Source organism: Pinus tabuliformis, chromosome 6 (genome assembly GCF_031772625.1).
Source record: "Pinus tabuliformis cultivar Carrire ecotype Pingquan chromosome 6, CPIR1, whole genome shotgun sequence".
Lineage (NCBI taxonomy): Eukaryota > Viridiplantae > Streptophyta > Pinopsida > Pinales > Pinaceae > Pinus > Pinus tabuliformis.
This window is the reverse complement of record NC_142292.1, coordinates 845,350,246-845,371,761: the sequence shown is the minus strand read 5'-3', so window position 1 is coordinate 845,371,761 and position 21,516 is coordinate 845,350,246.

Below are 21,516 nucleotides of genomic sequence, written 5' to 3'. Positions count from 1 at the left end.
GTAAGGAAGACAATGAAAATTTTATCAAATCTCCATAGAAGAAAGAAAAAGTAAATGTAGTAATATTTTAGAGCCTATCAGATCTACAAAGAAAAAAGTAGCATGAGTTGGGTGCTAGCTACTTGGGAAGGTGCAAGTCCAAGCTAATTCCATCAATATTATGGAAGCGTGGATTGGAGGCTAATGGAGAAAAAGTTAGTAGGTAAATAAAGAAACATAGATAAGGAAGTGAAGATATAATGATAGGAGAAAATCCACTCAACACTCCTGAGAGAAGAACAGACAATCATGAACAATTATCTAATGTTGTAGCTATGAGACACCACCAGTAGAGAAGGAATGAGAAAAAATCAATGCTATAGAAATTCAAGAAGGAAAAACCTCCTACCTTCAATGGAGAAGTTAAGAAGGTTGAAGAGGTAGAAGCATGGTTGTTGAGAATGAAGAAATACTTCAAATTACATGACTAATCTAAAACATGAAGGCTAGAGTGATCATTTTCATCTTAAAAGGAAAATCTAACATCTAGTGGGAAGACTTGAGAAATGTCAAGGACATTAAAGAGAAAGGGCTCTCTTGGAGAACATTTGAGAGATATTTCCAAGAGAAGTACCTATCTGAGAGGTACTATGACAAGAAAGTTAAAGAATTTCACGAGCATAAATTGGGGCCACTTACAGATGATGAGTACAATAACATATTTTTGGAGCTTTTGAGTTATGTGCCATATATCTAAGATGAGAAAGTAAATATTAAAAGGTAACTCAGTGGACTACCATAGGCTTACAAAGAAAAAATCAAGTTTGATGAGCCAAATACATTGGAGGACACCATCTGAAAGGCTAAGTACTGCTACGAAAAATCCAAGCATAAGGTCAAGTTCCAAACTTATTGGAAAGAAATTGGTAGGACCAACTTTAAGGTAAAACGATATAAATATTTATGACATCAACCAGGGGGAGGAACGTGAAGTGCACCACTCCTACCAAGGGTGATTTTTAGAAAAAAATCTAATAATATCAGTAGAGATCGATCCTCTAAGCTAGCAAGAGAGGAAACTGAGCGGTTCATAAGAGGTCCCATAAAATTTTGTACATGTGGAGAAAACCACTTACGAAAAGAGTATCCTCAACAACAAAAGAAATAATGATGAATGATGTGTTTTAAATTCCACCATGAATCTATGCGACATTGGAAAATACGAAGGTTGACCATCAAGCCTCCATGATTGAGATGGAAGGTATGGTTATTAACCAGACTATTTTGATTTTGATTGACCCATGTTCTAATTTGAGTTATGGCAGCTTAAATATTGCAAAAAGTGCATCCTACAAAATAGAAACCATCAGGAGTTGTGGTTGGCTCACTTAGCCATGAGAACCAAAAGGTGAATGTCATACATGGTGAAATTATGCCCAGTAATAGCAAATGGCATTCCCACATCAATCATTCTAAATATATTACCATTGGGTTCATATGATGTGCTAGCAAGGATGGACTAGTTAGCGGCCCACAAGAAAAAAAAAAACATTACTACTATAGCAAGTCCCTAGAATGTGTTAGTGATGAGGGAGAGAGAATGAAGTTATAGGAAATAAGAAATAATTTCACCATAAGGAAAATATCAACGCTACAAATGAAAAGATGCAGTAGGAAAGAGTGTGACTTGCATGTGGTCTAGGTGACTCACGAATCAAAAAATAGTATGGACAAAATAGGAGGGCATCCAATTTCAAGACACTTCATTGACGTGTTTCCAGAGGAAATACCAATATTACCACCTAGAAGAGAAATTTATTTTTCCATCAAATTGTTTGTAGGATCAGTGCCAGTTTTGAAAGCCCCATACTGCATGAGTACACCATAGCTAGTAGATCTAAAGCTACAGCTGAAAGAAATGTTGGAAAAATGGTATATCAAACCTAGTGTGTCACCCTGGGGAGCCCGAATGCTATTTGTAAAGAAAAATTATGGCACATTGTAGATATGCATTGACTACATAAAACTAAATAAAGCCACGACAAAGAACAAGAACCCTCTACCTAGGATTGATGACTTGTTTGATTAGCTAAGAGGGGTTGTGGCATTATTGAAGATAGATTTGAGGTCTCGTTACCATCAATTTTGGATTAAGGATTAATATATCCATAAGACCACCTTTAGAACTAGGTATGGACACTATGACATTGTGGTAGTGCAATTTGGGTTCATAAATGCTCCAATAACATTTATGTGTATGATTACCAATGTCCTAAGCCCATATTTGGAAAATTTTGCATTGGTATTTGTAGATAATATCTTGGTTTACTCAAAAAACAAATAAGAGCATGAAGAGAATTTGAAAGTAGTATTGCAATTCCTAAGAGAGCACAAGCTCTATGCCAAGCTTAGAAAATGTGACTTCTTCCAACCACAAATTTAATATGTGGGACATATTTTTTCCAAGGAGTGGTTGTGGATCCTAAGAAGATCAAGGCCATTATGGAGCTTCTGACTCTCCAAAATTTTACAGAAGTTAGATCATCCATGGTATTGGTTGAGTATTATCAAAGATTCATTCAAAAAATTTCAAAGATTGGGTATCCATGTTGGACAATATTTGTTAATTTTCAAAGTATCTTGTGACTGAGTTTTGAATATTAGATACATTATGCTCTTGAATATTGAGATAAATATGATATCACTATGGTTATAAAGATCCCTCTTGCTTGTTTAGGGTGACATAAGTTCTTTCAAGCAAAGTCACAACAATGGAAAAAATTTCAAGGATTAAAATATGTCCTACATATTTTAATTATCTTCAAAAAGTGCTTTCTATGACTTGTATTTTTGTGTTTCCTATGTTCTCATTTCTTCTATAATTAGAAATGGTGCACAACCATCTAAAATACCCTTTTCGCAATCTTCGCATTCATAGTCTACAACACTCCTTTCATTTATGTTTATTTCTCTATACTATAAATAATTAGGTTTAATTCTATGTATGACAAGTCGGCCTACAAATCACCTCCCCTCTAAACACAGTTTTGTTTAGCTAAACATGTATATATAAGAATCACACCTCCTCCATTTCAAGTGACCAGTTCAAGAAATCGGTGATCTAAGAGAGATTTTTTGAACCTGTGTAGAGTATTAAAAATTTCTAGAGCAGAACAAGGAGAATAAGGCAGGTTTCTTCAGTGGAATGTTTTGGTTGTTTTCTATGATTTTCATGGTTTTACCTTGGATCAATCTCAATATTTTGGAGCATTTTTGGCCTAGAAACTAAGGCATAACTTGACTTTTACAAAGGAACACTCGTCTTCCTATCTTGATTTAATCTCAATCCTCTTCTCCACCATAATTTCAGCCCATATGTGGCTCATACTTCATCCCTTCTGTGGCTTTGTCCTAAGACAAACAACCCTTAACATAGCTTGGTCTATACCTCAGTTTTGTGGAACATACCTTGACTTGGAAAGGAATAGGGTTTGGGCTTATTAGATCAGTCCTCTAGGAGCAGACTCTCATCAACATACCTATTGGGCCTAGGAGAATACTATAATTTTTCCTGTTGTGAGCAGACCAGATAAAGTTTTGGAGCATACTTTTGAGGGCATACCTTTGCATATTTTAGAAAATGGAATTGATTCTTGAAGCTAATCCTTTGGAGTTGAGTTCAAGCATTACTGGAGTTGCTCTTGGATACCTTGTTGAAGACTTGAAGATAGTATTGGAGAAGATATATTGTGAAGACCTGAGACCATTATTGAAGTAGACTTGTTGAGTTGATATAGATCACCTGTTGGAGTAGACATCCTTGTCTACACTTGGATCATCATTGAGGACATTCTTGGAGCATTCTTCAAGATATTCTTAGAGATTTGAACATTGTTGAAGAACACCCTGGTAAAGCATTGTTTAAGACCTTGTTGTAGTTGGGAACTATTAAAACATGAAGAGCCTTAAAGTTCTTGGAGGCCATCCATAAGCATTTTTGAAGTAAATATTGGAGTAGTATGTGAAACATTGTTGGAGTAGTATTGGAGACATCCTTGAAACATTGTTGAATTATTGTTGAAGAGATCTTTCAAGTCTTGTTGAAGAATATTTTGGAAGACTTAAAGCAATATTGAAGCCACCTTAAAGGATTGAAACACGTAGAAAGGGTTGGATCCCTAGAGTATTGGAGTCCTAATATAAGGTTAAAGCCTTCTAGGAAGCTAGCTTGGAGCTTGGATTGTATTTGAGGATTGGAGTCCTCCTAAGAGGTTGGTGCCTTAAGGAGTTAGAATTGATTGTATAAGTTGGAACCTAGTTATTTGTAAGAGGATTGGAGTCCTCATCATTTTTACTAATAAAATTATATTCTTGTTGTACATCTTGTATTTTGATTTAGTTATGATCTTAACTGGTATAATATAAAAATTGTAAAGAAATATTGATTCACCCCGCCCACCCCCCCTCCCCCTCCACAGAATTTCCAAAAATCAATATCAAAGCCAGCCCCTTCAAGCACAACCTAATAGTTGGAAAGTACTTACTACGAACACAAATGGAAAATTAAAGAAGGAAATGCTCCAAACCTTCTGAAGATATCTCCACCCTAGTCATGAAAACATATGTAAATCAAGTTGGAAAAGCTCCATTATTAACAATGGAATTAATTTTGTACCATGGATCAAAAGAATCAAGTTCTATTTTTATGGCCCTAAGATATCATGTATGTGTTAGAAATTAATTAATGGAGCAATGAAATACATAAAATATTGCATAAACACAAATACAAAAATGCATAAAACAAGAGAGACACTAATATATGTGGTTCACCCAATTTGGGCTACATCCACGGAGAAATAGTCAGTCCTTCCTTTTATATTATCCAACAAAATGAATAGATACAACCTACAACAAGTCCTCTCTTCGCTCTCACACAACCTCCTCTCTCTCTCTCTCACTCAGAATAATAATACACAGCCACAATACAATTCCCTCATATAAACCAAGGGTTTCCTTCTAGGGAAAAAATGTAAATTAACATAACTTCTACCATCATATCATCCGCCTAATAAACGACCTAGATTGACTACAAAATTACAATATTTTACATGGAAAATTTTCATCTATTTTTAGCTTCGAGGGCACTACCCCTGAAGCCCCACCTAGGGGTCGGGCGCTCATAAAAATAATTGTCGCCCCCCTAGACCCCTTTGACGATGATTAAACAGGTGTCGTTTCCACCCCATTAGGAATAAGGATCCAACACGGCTGAAACAAAAAACTTTTGAACAATCAGGAAGATAATCAGGCTCCACACCTAACAATCTCCCACTTGGAGACTGATTATATAAAATCCATCGTTTCTTCACTTGTTGGACAATGACTCCACTTGGGCCTAGTTGTTTCTCATATTCACCATCATACTTGAAGACCAATTGAAACTGAGAAGAATATTAGTTTCTCCCTAGTTACAACTTTTGTTAACATATATGTAGGATTCTGGCTAGTGTGTATCTTTTCCAACTTCAACTGTTCATCTTCCAAAAATGACTGTATGAAATGGTACTTGACCTGTATATGTTTAGCCTTGGAATGAAATGTTGGGTTCTTTTCAAGATGAATGGAACTCTGGTTGTCACTGTATAACCTGCCCATCTCCTGCTTCTTTCCAAATTCATCCATAAATCTTTGTAACCAAATCATTTCTTTACTAGCCTTTGTAACAACAACATACTTTGCTTCCATTGTTGAAATTGAAACAATGTTTTGCAATTTTGAGACCCAACTGACACTTGTTCCACCTACATTCAACACATACCATAACTGCATCAACATATCTCTGTAGAGATATTTTTTTACCACCAAAGCATAATTCTTGATTTATGGTATCTCTCAAATACTTGAGAATCCACTTCGCTGCTATTCAATGCTCTTTTCCTATATTTTTCCTATACCTGCTTACTACTCCCACTGCATGTGCAATATCAGGCCTTGTGTAGACCATTGCATACATTAAGCTTCCAACTATTGATGCATATGGATCTTTACACATATAATCCATCTCTTCCCAAGTCTTGGGACACATCTCCTTACTTAGTGTGAAATGGCTAGTCAAAGGTGTACTAACTGATTTTGCATTTTTCATATTAAATCTTTCCAACACATTTTCTATGTACTCACTCTGAGACAATGTTAATTTGTGATTTTTCCTATCTCTAGTTATTCTCATACCAAGTATTTGTTTTGCAACACCCAAATCCTTCATTGCAAATGAATTTGCCAATTTTCCTTTGAGCACATTTATTTCTTGCATGTTAGGCCTGCAACAAGCATGTCATCTACATACAATAACAATATAATATAGCTTCCCTCATTTTTCCTTTTAAGATAAATTCAATTTTCAGAGTGACATCTAGTATAACCTTGTTCAGACATAAACCTGTCAAATTTTAGATACCACTTCCTTGGAGCCTATTTTAAACCATACAAGTTCTTCTTCAATTTGCACACTAACTTCTCCTTCCATTTGAACTCATACCGTTGCGGTTGTTGCATATATTTTTATCACCAAAAAATGATCACCTAACCATTTCTAACTAGGTGGATCGAAATACACCATGTAGGATTAATTTTACCATAGGAAAATCACTTTCACCATGGGAAATAATTTAGTAAACCACTTTTATTAAATTGTTTCTTATTGTGAAAGTGATTTTACCATGGTAAAATTAATCCTACATGGTGTATTTCAATCCATCTAGTTAGAAATGGCTAGGTGATCATTTTTTGGTGATAACACACATTATATGCAACCAACAACTTCTAATTGATATTGACTAGTTCCTAATTATCACTAAGATTTCCTTTTACAATAACTTGGCACTCAATCAAACCCAAGGTTACTGTAACTATTCACACTTGCAGGAATGGAAATCAATTTGAACAAATGTATGATTGTCAAACCCACACTTGCATGAAAATGAATCTTTGCACACAACTTTGGAAATGAAAATCACACGTGCATAATGAAATAACATTCAACTATTGTAGGACCAATCTTGCAGGAAAATAACTAACACGCATTGAAATTGATTCGTCACTTGCATAAAATCATTCAACCACAACCATGCACAATCATTAACCCTTATGCTAGCAATCAAAAGTAAAATCAACTCATCAATTGCATAATAAATTGTATCAATTTGTGACAACAACTAACTAATATTATGTATTAGCAATGAATTGTAAATATGGCAACAATTGAACAATAGAAACAACAAGGGATTAATAAGGATTGGTTCAATCATTTTTATGATGGCATATGAGTCACTTATATTTGAGTATTTAACAAGCTAACTCAACCAGGAAGTAATAATGATATATCAAGCAAGAAAATTGTAACAACAACAAATTGAAATGACAGGAATTGAAATACCACAACCTATAAGTGAAATAATTGTAGTAACTATATACCTCTATAAACAAAATGATCCTTGCTAAAGAGGAGGTCCCTTCCTCCTTAGTAGGGAGATGGTAAAATTACACCTCATACGCTAGCATAATTGATCATAAAGTGAATCCTGAACTCGTAGAATATTGCATTAGCTCTAAAAATAAAATACAAAGATGCACATTCTGAACAATGATTATGTCGCCCCCTACATAGGGCAGAGAGATTCATTTTTATAGGTTTATCTGTGCCATATAATATTGGTATCAGAATCATGAACAACCTTGAGAATCTTTTGATTCTTAGACAATTCAACTAAAATTATTCTCTTAAAACAAGTGACAACAAATTATCTGTAAGTAAATTTGATGCCATAATGGGTGCCTTGTTTTAGAAAGTAGCTAAAATACTGGAGATCATAATTGTTATGTCCATATTAGTGAATTTTCCAAGAAAATTCAATCCCTTATTGGCACAACAGTCCTGTTTGGCTCCGTTGAGTAACAACATATACATTAGCTCCTAAAAATAACACCAAGAATTGTGTCAACGCACAACAAAGTATCTGCATCAGAATAACAACATAGTTATTGTCCTAGTGTAACAACATCACAAAATCCTAGAAGAAAAACATCACATCATCTAGAAAACGAGAGTAACAACATCCTAACCAATAGGTTCATCCTGTAAAATATTCCTCTTTATCATTTTGTAAGTAAATATTCCCAAGTTATCCTCTCATCAAATGAAAGAAAAAATACATAAGTAGAGTGACATGATAAAGTGGCATATCTTAGTCAAAAGTATAATCAATTGAGTAAAAGGATGTGGTTACAAAGGGAAAAATGGTTAGAAGGAAAGGAAAAGAGTGGTGAAAAGGATGCCAATTCTTGGACTCAACATCTCCCCCAAACTAAAGCAAATACAAATCCTCATGCAGACCCATCATTTAGCCTTTAATGCATGTTTTGAGTGTAACTCAATGAAATAATAAGTGGCATTGCTAGATCCTCATTGATATCTCTGTATCCCTCAGAAGAAATCAGATTCAGCCACCATATCTCTTCTTCCCTAGGTTTCAATTGAAAATAATATTGATACTTAGGCACTGGAAGCCAAATTAGAGAAAATCATAACTTCAACCCAAGCCAATTAGGCCCACAATGTCTACTATAGTTGATATACACTGGTACTCTTGAAAGGGTATGTAAAAAATTTGGGTAGCATTACGGTTCTTTATCCTTCTACTTCTTATCACACACTTTTTATATTAATTTTCTACCTTCTACTACATCCTATGTTAGATGCTCAATACTTCTAGAATAGAGATACATGACTCTTCTTCAGATCTCACACATTGTATTAATCTTGATTCTTCATAGGTTTCTATACCTCAACTATTGACTCTTGTGTGACAATAGTATCATTAACAAGTTCATGTGTACCAAAATGTTTGTTCTACACATGATGTTATGCCTCAGTTGCTGGTTCTTGTGTGACAATAGAATTGTTGGTAATTTCTTGTCTGCCAGCCCATAATTCCATATTTTCCCCCTCATTTTTTTCGTGTACTCCCACCGAGACAAAATTTGGCTTATGTATATCATCATGTGCATACCCAACCTCACTAAAAATATCCCCACAAACTTCACACAATTTTTTTTCAATCCATTTAGTTTTGGAGGGGGGGAAGGATGAATTCACCATTTCAGTAGACTCAGTGAGGGCTTCTTATATTGATGGTTTCTTGTTCTAAGTTTTCTTTCTTAATGTTGCAATTTTATTTCTCAATTCAACATTTTCCTTCTTTAAACTATCAATTTTTTGAGACAAGGGGTCAATTTCAGACTTACCGGAAGGATGGATGTTGACCTTTTTATACTTGGTTTCCTCCTCTTTCTCTTTGATGGGTTGGTATTTTAGCTCCTCTATCTTGTTTGGAATTTTAGATGATTGGATTGGTGATGCTATTGCAAAATTCCTAACCCTTGTTTTTGGAAATAGACCACCTACATGATTTTTCAATGATCATTTCTTGACTCTTCTCTGTGAGGGTTGTTCTTCTACAATAGGGAAGGCTTGAAATTATGAGCTTTTTGATTGTCCACTAGTTATATAAACTAGTGTGTCTACATGGAGACCCTCATTAGAGGTGTAATCATAATATTCCTTGGTAGGCATATCGGTAGGATAATTTTTTGTATCATCCCTTTTTCTTGGTCCTGCCTATTCCATCTCATCATCCTCTCTTTGTTCTTATGATTCATTCTCTAATTATTCTGGAGCCTACCCTCTAGTAGAGGTCGTTAATCTTGTCCACATTCTCCTTCTTGGTTCCACTACATCAACAATGATGAGTTTAATTAGACACAAGTGTTTGGATGCTTAATCTATCGAACAACATTGGCCATATGTTTTAATGATTCCAGCAGAAAGTATGAGATATTGATCAATTTCCCATGGAAAATATGGGCTAACAATTGGAAGTGGTAGTTGAAGACTATTCCCAAACATCCTTCACAAGTAATATAATTATGGAGGAAGTATGCTACATCCTCCCATGAATGTGGTATTAAATTTTAGTCTAGACCTATACCCTTACTCTTCATTTTTTCTCCTCCTTCTAAAAAATTGGCCTTTTCTATTAGAATCAATGTCCTCTTGTTGAACCAGTGCATTCCTATTTGAGTTAAAGATATTACTCTAGAAATTACTTCCTTTGTAATTGTGATTTCTACTCCTCTTACAATTGAGCCTTGTTCTATCAAATTTTGTGCGAATTCAAGAGAAATGGATTTGTTAAATCTCCTCAACCTATAAAAGTACACTAGCCACCCTGCATTTTGAAATATCATGTAAACATGCAGTGAATCAGTCAAATAAGCCTCATGACACACAACAGCTCCTCCCATGGCTTCGACGTAGATATAGGTGTTGTTATAGTGTCAACAAATGTGGTACACAATTTTTGTTGGGGAGAAGAATGTTAATTTTATAGAAATTAGCAAGGTCAGTTATAGTAGTGTATTTAATTGGTCTACAAGGCATCATAATTGGAAAGTAAGTCAGGATATATAGATGAATTACAAGATATTGGATACGATTAACGGAGAAATAAAGGTAATAAATAATGGTGTTGGGATTGGTGATATGTATGTCGATAATGACAATGCGGCATGCCAAGTCATGGTATTGATGGCATGGAAAATAATGTATCATATGGTAGTACGATGTAAAATTACCCCTCCCCCACTAATGTGGAGCTCGTCACTGTCCATTGTGGTAAGTGGGTCATGCCACACAAATTACAATGATGCGAAAAAGTGAGAGAGATATACTTGTCAGACCCTTATTGGATGGCATGACTTGTGAGTTGATTTATGGCGTTGTTGACTTGGTAGGAGGTACAATGCTGGCAAAGTTCATGGAAAATGTCCTTGTTCGATCACTTTGACCAGATTTGACCATGCAGTTGTAGTATTAGTATCAATTGTACTTGGTAATAGCGGATTAAAATGATAGTGGTTTCAGTATCAGTGTCTAGTTTAGCAGTAATGAGTGTATCAACACCTGGAAATCTAAAGTTGTTACTATTAAAAATATAATGCAAGAATGAATATAATGTATCGACCACCAATAAGCTAGTTTTTAGTTGACACCTATCTAATTCCAACCCAAATGGGTTTTCACAATTAGATTTATTTAATTATTTATTATGTGTGTGTGTGTATTTGAAATGGAATATGAAATAGGTGGTTGGAGACATGGGAAGATGCTCCCTCACCCTGATAATATAAAGATTTGAATCTAAGACAATGTGAGAAAATGATTCCTTACGAAGTGATTTACGATAAAACCAAAGATGATGTCCATTAGTGAGAAAAGAGGTTTGTGATTTGTTGATACTTCATTAGGGGAATTTTGAGGTATAAAATGGGCCTCCTAGGGAAATTATAAAATAATAGTGGAAATAATAAAATAAGATTAGACTACATCATCAAATTTTAGAGGGAAAAAAAGAAAAAAAAAAATTTCAACTTGTATTTTCAACTTGTCTCCATTTGGGTTTACTCAAATTTCGAGTGGAAACACTCGTTGGATGCAAAATATGATTCTTCACCCAAAGAGTGCCCATGTTTTATACTTTCGATGTACCCTACTACATGAAAAATGAGAAATACATGAAAATGTGATTGCAATCATGTTTTTCATGTATTTCTCATTTTTTCATGTAGCAGGGTCCATCGAAAGTATGCAACATGGGTACTCCTTGGATGAGGAATTAAATTTTTCATCCAACGAGTACTCCCACTCGAAATTTGAGTAAATCCTTAGAGAGATAAGTTGAAAATACGAGTTGAAAAAGTAGTTTTATTGTTTTATTATTTTTTAATCTTTTTACTTTTTTACTCCAAAAATGGTGAATCATCCCCCATGGTTGACGTCATCATCTTGATTCCTATTAGTTCTTATAAAGTTTATTTTTTCTATACATTTTTCTTAGGAGGCCCATTTTAGACCTCAAAGTTCACCTAATGTTTCAACTTAATAGTCCCATTATTGAATACTTTGTCCACTTGATAAGGACCTAACCACTTGGTGCAAATATTTCCTTTGAAATCCTTGGACTTGAAATCATATAGTAGTACCCAGTCACGTTTTTGAAAAACCTTCTTCTTGATAAACCTATCATGCCACTTGGCACGATGTTATTGAATGATAGCTGTGTGTTGTATGGAAGCCAAGCACATTTCACCCAATTCATTGAGCTAGTCCAAATAGTGTCTCTATAATGTAGTCAATTTCAAATGCACTTCTAAAGAAGTCCTGAGTGTCTTGATCTCGAACTTAATATGAAAACTATGACTCTTACCATACTCAATCTCATACGAAGAGAAGCTTGTGGTGTTCTTCCATGTAGTTATGTAGGAACAAAGTACCTCTAGAAGTCTCTCATCCCAGTCTTAAGTGTGACCAACCATGATATTTGTAAGAATAGCCTCAATCACTTTGTTGTTACTCTCCACCTGTCCATTATCTTGCAGGTGGTAAGGTGAGGTGATCCTATGATGAATCTTGTACTTCTTGGTGAGATTTTCAATCAATTGGGAAGTAAATTATGGCCCTCCATCTGTAACTATCTCTCTTGGTACTCCATAACAAACAAATATGTCTTCAAATAAGAATTCTAAAACAAATCGCTTAGTAGCCTTATTGCGTGCTTTGGCTTTGGCCTACTTGGTAACATAATATGTACAAACTAAAATGTAGGAATTTAGATGAGATGGGGGATTGATAGGCCCCACAAATTCAAGAGCCCATATCTCAAAAGGTTCAATCAAGTGAGTCTATAATAACATCTCATATGATCAAATATGTTGGCCCATCCTTTGGTATTTGACACACCATTGTACATACTTATTTGCATCCTAAAATATAGTAGGCCAAAAGTAGCCTATATAAAGTACTTTATGACGTTGCCTCCTATTAGTAGAGTGTCCACCACAAGGCTCATCATGGCAAGCCTTGAAGATATTGTGGATTCCATTGTCCCTCACACACCATCATATTTGGTGATCTGGCCTTGTGTGAAAGAGATAGCCATCCACCCAAGAGTGTCGAGCACTTTTTTGAATAATTTTTTGTTTTTCTCTAGGAGAAAGGTGGTGTGGGAGTCTTCCTACAGCATGATAGTTAGTGATGTCTACATACCATAGTGAGTAGGTGGAGACTGAAAAATATAATCATATGGAAAGAGTCCTTAACAGGTAAATTATCACTATTGTTGGTAAGTATATAAAGGAAGTTGGTAGTGACATTATCCTTTCTAGGCTTGTCCACAATAATGGTATCAAATTCTTGTACTAAAAGTAACCACCTAGTGACTCTACCACTGGTAATTGTTTTATTCATTAAGAATTGAATCGTGGAGTGGTCAGTATGTACAAAAACCTGATAGTCTATAATATAATGTTGAAACTTATTGATAACATGTACAACAATAAGAAACTCATTTTCAGTTACTATATAGTTCAATTCAAAAGGGGCTAAGTTCTTGTTGGTGTAATAGATGGCATAAGGCTTCCATTCCTCTTATTGTCCCAACACAACCCTAATAGCAGTGTCAAAGGCATTTGTAGAAATATGGAATAGTAAGGTCCATCTAGGTCCACATAAAATAGGATCTTTTGATACACACCTTTTTACACTTACAAAAGAATCTTTACATTTATTATTCTATATAAATTATGCATCCTTCGAAATTAATGCAAACAATGGGGATGTGAGCTTAGAATTTCTTTCTATAAAATTCCTAAAATAACCTCCATTCTCTATAAAGTTATGTACCTATTTCTGTGTTCTTAAAGTAGTAATTTTTAAGAATACCTCAATTTTCACTAGATCAACGTATATTCTTGTATAAGAAAGATAATTTCCCAACACAATTCCTTCATTCATCATTGTATGCCATTTTTTAGTGCTCAAAGAAAGATTAGTTTGCTTACATCGTTTCAACACTTTCTCAATATTAGTTAATGCTACATCAAATTCGTCATCATATGTTGTAACATCATCCCTAAAAATCTCTAGACAATCATTACCCAAGTCTGCAAATATTCCCTACACAACTCACTAAATGGTAGTTGGTGCATTACAAAGTCTTAAAGGAAGGAATTGGTATGCAAATGTACCCTAGGGGTAGGTGAAAGTGGTTTTATCTTGGTATTCATTGGAAATATGGATCTGGTTATAACCACTAAACTCGTTAAGAAATGAAAATAATTTCTTACCAAACAAGGTATCAAGGACTTGATCAAAAAAGGTATTGGAAATTGGTCATTTTGTGTGGCCTTATTGACCTCCTTGTAGTCAACAAAAAATATCCATTTTTCACACTTTTTAGGAACAATGTATAGTGGGGACACTTACTTGATGTTAGAGATTAGGTAGATGAAATTAACATTTAATAATTTGTGGAGATCTTCCTTGACAATATCCTTTAGAGTTGTGTTCATTCATCATTGTGGTTGTCAAACACTATGGCAACCATCCTTCAGGTAAATATTATGGGTACATAAACCAAGGTGAATTCCCTTCATGTCTGTTTAAACCCAAGTAAAAGCTTCTTTATGCTTTTGCAGTAGTTGAATCAACTTCTTCATTTCTATAGGAGATAAATTTGGGTTAATGTTTATCCTTCCAGGATCAATTATGATTGGGCCACTTTTAAAGATTTGGGGTAGTTGGTATATTTTATGTAGTAATATCATTAATAGTATCATCCAAATTGGGTTCACCCATTATGGAATTTAAGAGTTGGGATGTTGGTTGAGTAACAACAAAGGGATTACTAATAGTATCATCCTCTATTTCATCTTTAAAATAAAGGGCCTTACTAATCGTGAGGAGTGGTTGGGAATCATCCCCTTTTGGTTCAAATTCATCCCATAAAGGGCTTTCATAATCAACACTTGGTTTGGCTCGAGTGTATAGGATGAGGTTTTCTGTAGTATTTCCATCATATATCATCATAAAACCTTATATGCAACTAATGAATGCATCCAAATTGGCTAACCATGGTCTTCCCAAGATTAGTGGGTTTCCTAGTAGATGTGTCTTGGGTTGCAACAATAGGAAATCAACCGAATAATTCTAGGAGTCCATGAAAATAGAAACATCTTCTAGAATTCCCTCAGGTTGAATTTTGGATCTATCACTTGGTTCAAAAATAGTAGGGATTTGTCTCAAATTGGTGAATCCAAGAAACTCAAAGGTTTCTCTAGTCATCATGTTTATTGCAAGGCCTAGATCAACCAATGTATTTGGAATAGCCATTTTTCTAATGTGAACAGTTACTATTGGATTCCTTGGATCATCATATTTGGTAGGTAAAGTTTCACCCAACATTAGTTCTGATAGTTTTCCCACCACATGGACATGGGAGGATCTCAAGGCTCCCTTTTAGGTTTCTTAATGCAAATTTCCCTTATTCTTTTCACATATATTGATACATCTATGATTTCTTGGAGTAATGGAATTCAGATGCACATATTTTTCAACTCCTTCAAAAAATTAGACTCAGGCTGCAGAGTAGCTTTGGCTACATTCAATCTCTCTGGGTAAGGTGGAATCAAAGAAGTTTTAGTAGTAACAAACATCAACTGTTACAGATTATTCAACAGTAACAACAACATTATTTGTTATAGAGTTTCAATAGTAATAATAACATCAATTATAACAATGGTCTCAATATTAGCGGTGGCATTAACTATTACAAGTGTCTTAACATGCCATCTATCTAATGATTCTTGGATTGGAGTTTCTTCCTCGGGTGAGTTTTCTTCTTCGTGTTCTGTAAAAATAGGGGAAACTCTTGGTTTTACTATCATTCCTGACCACAAGTGTACTTCATTCCATCCAACGGGAGAGATACAGCAAGTCGTAAAAATGGGTGCTTCAACTTGTTGTGCGACATTTTTATTTGGAATTGGGTTAGTTTGTATGGGTAGTTGGGGTCGCAGATGAGGTTTACTTGATGGTGCATTTGAAATAAGTTGTAGATGTTATTGTTGTATGGGTAGCTATACAAGGAATTGTCCTAGAAAATAGGTTTCATACCATCCTTGAGGCCACACAAATGTTTGATTCGGGGGAGAGGGCCACTAGGGCGAAGGTGAAAGGTACTGAATCAAATGAGGGTTGGGAAACTGCCAAGGAATTGTAGGATATTGTAATTATTGAGGAAACTAATAAGGGCTAGACATATTAGCACAGGTATTCAAATAATATAATGGGCTTTAAGCCATACCTGGTGGTTGATCCTACCATGGCTTCTTAGAGCTAATAAAATAAATCAGCTTTGCCTCTTCACTTGATTCCATGAATACCACTTTTAACCCTAGTAGAAATAGGAAATGTTATATTGAATGATCTTACTCACAAATGTTATATATTTACACATTATTAAGTGGTAACTCTTTGAGGGGTTGCTTCTTCCTACAATTGGGGTAGAAAATTGAAGGATCTTTCTCAACTTCAACATGCTTTTGTTTCACATGTAACATATATAATATTGAGAAGAAAAAGAACTGATAATATCTGTTTAAAAATTTCGAATAAATTATTGATTTCTTCCCTCGTAACCCCGCCATTAGATCATTTTTGTATTCTAGCATAAGCATCTCATGCTAAATTTATGTTCCTTGATGATCATCTTGAGCTCCTCAAACAAAGTGCAACTATGTCGTCATAGGGATACTTTGATATGTCCCCTTTCCCCATGAGGTTCAACATGTCCAGAAAATCATCTTGCATTCCTTGGATCATAATTATATTTAATATTTTTTTATCCAAATCATTATGCCTAGACCCTTTTAAATTGTATTGGAGGTACTCAATATAATCTTCCATACTCTCATCCTCCTTCTAAGACATTCTAAAAATTCCCTCCCTTTGATCTCAAGTCCTGCGGTAATATTCATATTTTCCCAAAAAGGTTTTCTTCATGTCATCCCAGAAAAAAAAAAATGCACCGCCAAGTCTCATGAACCATATTAATATATCTCCCTTCAAATTAGTAGGGAATAGCTTTAGTTTCTAGGCATCTGAGGTGTAGTCATAACTCTGACACAAAATGTCGAATTTGAAGAGGAAAGTATCTAGATCTTCACTAGCCATGCCCTAAAAGTTTGTGAGGGTTGACAAAGGAATGTTCTTCATTGGAGATTGTCCTGAAAGGTTCTTGATATGGAATTCAAAGGTGGAAATTGTTTCGTCTATGTTTTCATTTTCCATCTGATTATTCCACAAAATTTGAGGGATCTACAAAACTATTTCTTGAACATGTCATCCACCTAGTTGTGAAGGGTCTTCTAATGGTTGATCAGGTTTCCTTACAAACCCCCTAAATATGGGATAGAGTTACCAAGGGGTTGCTTGTTTTCTAGACTTGGCTCTTAGTGTTCCAAATTTCAGTTTTCAGTGTCTCCTTTTCCTTCCAATGAGTCATGTTATTGACCTTATACTAATCTAGATGATTCATATATTCTTGGAATTTCTTATGAGGTAGAGAGTTCATAGGAAATTTCCTCCCAAAATATTTTCTCCCAACACAGATGACCCTTGATATTTCATCCTCTAAGGTATTTTTCCAAAAGTGGATGATCTATGGGTCTTGTTTTCCAAGAATTTACTATTGGGGTCATGATTCTTCCTTAACTTTTGAGATTAATTCCTAAATAAGTGTCACTCATCCTAAGTGTTTATTTTTCCTTCCTCCACATCCCTTTCTTCCTACATGGTTAGTATTTTCTGGGACACCATGTTTCTCTTCTTTATTCATGCAATCTATGCATCATAACTCTTTATGATGTCAAGCACAACTCAATATATTGAAGCGATGTGTAGTTTCTTACCTCCCATCTTATGACCTTGTTATCTCAAAGTTAGGAACACATCTAATGCATTATGTTTCAATAATGCATCTATAAAAAGAAACAATGCTAGTTATGATATTGTACCATTAATAACCTACTTGGCAATGGCACCAAAATGTTGGGACAATTAATTGTATTAATAAAAACAAGTCATTTCTTAAAACATAAATTATCAACTAGGGTGATTCTATTTATTTCAAGGTTACCATGCACAATATATGCAAGAAACAATTGCCCACTGACATTAATTGCTTCCTAATTATCTCTAAGCTTTCCTTCTATAAGAAATTGGAACTCAATCAAACCCAAGGTTACTGTAATTATTCACACTTGTAGGAATGGAAATAAATTCAAACAAAGGTCTCACTGTCAAACCCACACTTGCATGAAAATGAATCTCTACAAAAAACTCAAGAAATGGAAATCACACTTGCAGAATGAAATAGCATTCATCTATTCTATGATCCCTCTGACAGGAAAAGAAATAACACTCCCTGAAATTGATTCCTCACTTGCATAAAATCATTCAACCACGACCAAAATCATAAACCATTATGCTAGTAACCATAAATAAAATCAACTCATCAACTACATGATAAACTATATCATATTGTGACAACATCTAACTAGTATTTTGTATCAACAATGAATTGTAGATTTGTAGCAGCAACTGAAAAATAAAAACAACATACAATTAATAAGGATCGGTCCATTAATAGTTACATGGCATACAAGTGACCTATATTAGAGTATTTTTCAAGCTAAATCAACCAGGAATTAACAATGATATATCAAATAAGAAATCTATAACAACAGTAAAATAAAATGACAGGAATTGAAATACCATGTCCTACAAGAAAATTAATTAAATTAACTATGCTACCTCTATAGACAAAATGATCCTTGTTAAAGAGGAGGGCCTTCCTCCTTAGCATGGAATTGGTAAAATTACATCTCATAACCTAGCATAATATATCATAAAGTGAACCATGAACTCGCAAAAGTTTTCATTAGCTCTAAAAATAAAAACAAATACGCATAGTATGAATAATGATGATGACGCATGCATGGTGTAGAGAGACCCATTCTTATTGGTTTATCCCTACTCTATAATCTTGTTATAAGAATCATGGATAGACATGATAATATTTTGATTCTCAGGATGTTTGAACTAAAAGTCTTTTCTTGAAAAAAAGTTACAAAAAGTTATCTACGAATAAAGTCGATGCCCTAACATGTGTCTTATTTTAGTGATTAGCTAAAATACTAGCGATCATAATTTTTTATGGACATATTAGTAATTTTTTCAAGAAAATGCAATCCTTTGCTATCACAATAGCCTTGGCTGACTTTGTTGAGTAACAACATACACATGAACTCCAAAAAATAGCACCATGAATTGAGTAAGCATAAAACAAAGTATCAACATCAGAATAAAAACAAACTTATTGGTTTGATGTAACACCATCACAAAATCCTAGAAGAACAACATTGCATCATCTTGAAAAAGGGAGTAACAACACCCTAACCAACTAGGTCATCATGTAAACATCCTTCTTTATCTTTTTGTAAGTAAATACACCCAAAAACAACTATCCTCTCATCAAATGCAAACAAAATTGCATAAGTTAGAGTGACATGAGATAGTGGCATATCTTAGTCAAAAAGATAATCAATTGAATAAAAAGTTGTGGTTATGAAGGAAAAAATAATAGGAAAAAAGTGGTGAAAAGGATGCAAATTCGTGGACACAACATCGATGTGTTACTAAAGTGAAATACAAGATACTTTATCAATGAAATAAAACCCAAAAAGTGACTTGCACTTATTGAGGTAAAACCCCAAAAAGTTCACTAACCACCAATGACGTCAATCCCACACTTTTTTCCAATTGTTGATGAGGTATTACCTCAAAAGATTTACCAACGACCCCACACTTATTTCCAACGGTCCGATGAGGTAGGACCCCAAACCTTTTATCCATTGTCGTTGAGGCTAACCCCACACCTTTTTCCAGCCCTTATGGACTTATTTTCTATCGGTGAAATTTAATACTTTACCTTTTTGAAAACTTTATCAAATACTACAGATCGTTGATGACATGAGTGAATTCCACACCATATCAATAATTGGTAAAAAAAACCAAGGATTTTCCTTTGAAAACTTTGGATATTCCATCAAGAGAATAAACTTTTGAAATCTCTGCAACAAATCTAAGAGGATTTGCATCGATTATAATTCAATCAAATTGATGAAGTGAATTTTCTACATCAAGTTTTAAAAGATCTCTATTTGGGTAAAATTCTTGCCAAAAGTTTTTTTTTTTTGCCATATATGGAAAATTCATGAATATAAGTGATCATATCTATGTAAACATGTTCATATACATAATAAATTAAAGGAAATTTCACTCATAGAATGGATTTTACCATAATTCACAACATTTACTTAAAACATTACTTCATATACTTAAAACTTATGAAATTTTAAATTCAGTTCCTAAGAATAAGGAAATTTTCAACATTTTTTATACTCATGTAAATAAACATATTTACCATGAGTTATCGTAAGCTATAATTTAAGCAATTCTTTTACACCAAAATAGATAGGATTCATGTGTAAATAAGTTTATCATCCACCATAATTTATGCATTACTTAACATATAAATAGCTAGGAGTAATAATATAAAATTATAAATATCCAAATCTACTATAGTTTACGTCCCACCAAAATTTAAGCAAATATGTGTGCATAGGACATCAATTTACTTCCAAAATCTCTTGTAAACTTAGTGTAATATACACCCATTCTAAAATATATCAAACTCAAACCTAACTTTAGATATTTATGTGAATATGTATATCTATGACATAATCATATAGCCAAATTTGCATTATCAAGAAAATTAAACACCACAAGCTTTTTCTAGATTTATTTAAAGATTAAATGGACAAACACAAATGAGCATAATGAATACTTAGCTAAAATTTCAAGTTGGAATCAAATGAACGTATTGGATACTTCACTAAAATTTCAAGCTAAAGGAGCCTTTTCCAACCAACCATAATCTTAGATGCACAACAACTTTCTATAAATGTCCACCCCCTTCACATATATGGGAAAGTTGTGGATATCCATTCCCAATTGAGTTTGGGTCTACGATCTCTAGATGCATCTTAGCTTCATTAGCTAAGTTAATAAGGGATCACTTCATTACTCTATAGTCCCTTGCTGATTTCCCCACCCCTTATTTTGCTTGCTCAACCAACTCATATCAAATTTCAACCTACTTTTCCTAGCTACAATCCATATCTCTTTTACAAGTTTTTAATAGTAAGAATTCATTTTTAGGGAGCCAAAAATGCACCAACATCATTCCAATCTACAATTGGCATTTTTCTAGGCATATTTTCGCACCCAAAACATAGTTTAATCACCTATAATTCTTCAAGCGTCATTCTAGTCAAGATTGGATTCATTCTACTCACGAATTTCATTTCTCAAGCACCCACGTGCCTTTGTGCTTTGTGTGGAATGAATGTCTCACACTCTTTTTCCTTCATGAGTCTCTACTCCTTTTGGATATTTTTCTATAATTAATGCAGTTTGTTATTGTACAATCTCATATTTACCTTAGTCTACAAGGAAAT